Source organism: Plectropomus leopardus, unplaced genomic scaffold (assembly GCF_008729295.1).
Source record: "Plectropomus leopardus isolate mb unplaced genomic scaffold, YSFRI_Pleo_2.0 unplaced_scaffold6323, whole genome shotgun sequence".
Taxonomy (NCBI): Eukaryota; Metazoa; Chordata; class Actinopteri; order Perciformes; family Serranidae; genus Plectropomus; species Plectropomus leopardus.
In genome coordinates, this window is record NW_024669544.1 from 1 (window position 1) to 1,031 (window position 1,031).

Here is a 1,031-nt window from a genome sequence, read left to right on the forward strand (position 1 = left end):
CTGTTAAAATGTGTCTCCTGGTTAAAACCTGTTAAAATGTGTCTCCTGGTTATAATCTGTTAAAATGTGTCTCCTGGTTAACGGGACTCACCAGGGCTCGGAGCCGAAGCCGTACCAGGCCAGCTGGAAGAGCTGAAAGCCCAGACCCAGGAGAACCGTGTTCTTGTTCCCGATGGTTCTCATTAGCACACTGAGGAACAGAGTCTGACACACCGAGAGGACGCAGGGAGGAAACATATTAACCCTTCAAAACCTGCAGGGACATCACTTTCACAAGCATTTAACCCTTTGAACCCAAACTAATGAGCGGATTTCGTTCAAAAACACCAGAAAATGTCTGCATGGTATGAAATGTTTCACAAATTGCAAGAAATTAGTGCGTAAGAAAATTACAACATATACTTCTAATTTATTTTAATGTTATTTTATCCCTTTTTTATCCTTTGTGTTTACAATAAGAATAACATCTCTGCCATTAAAATCTACTGAAACCATCTGCCGTCCGTCTGTTTTATGACCGCAAACATTCGGAAGGTGTTTTGTGTTTCTGTGTCGGCAGGTTGTTTGTGTACCTGAGCGACGATGGAGAGGATTCCCACCATGGCGATGAAAGCAGCGATGGCTGCAGGAGAAAACTCGATCACCTGATACAAAAAACAAAACACTGTGCTGCTGATGGAAGCTCAAACAAACACGAGCAGGTTTCAGAATAAACAAAAACTCATCTGCTTAAAATCATTAACAAACATCCTGAGCATTTAGATTAACCCCCTAGGGACTGTTTGTTATTAACCCTTTAGAGACTGTTTGTCTCATTTTACTCTCTTTTCTTCTTCCTGTTGTGATAATTGTGTGTGTGTTGATGCATGTGTCCTAAATGTAGTCCAGATTGTGTATTTGAGTGTAATCAGTGAATTTGCAGCTCAGCTCCTACAATAAGTCTAAAATACACTGTGGAAACTAAATAGTTACATTCAGACTGTTCAGGTCCAAAAATGCTCCATTGAAACCCATTCAAACTGACATTTTTG

At 40.4% G+C, this 1,031-nt stretch overlaps 1 long non-coding RNA gene across 1 annotated transcript; it reads right to left on the reverse strand.

Annotated features, from left to right (window-relative positions):
• Nucleotides 1-166: 166 nt before the first annotated feature.
• Nucleotides 167-771, reverse strand: LOC121939850. Its single transcript, XR_006105532.1, has 2 exons — nt 573-771; nt 167-204 (listed from the first exon to the last, which is right to left on the reverse strand). It is a non-coding gene; the product is annotated as an uncharacterized LOC121939850 (long non-coding RNA).
• Nucleotides 772-1,031: the final 260 nt, after the last annotated feature.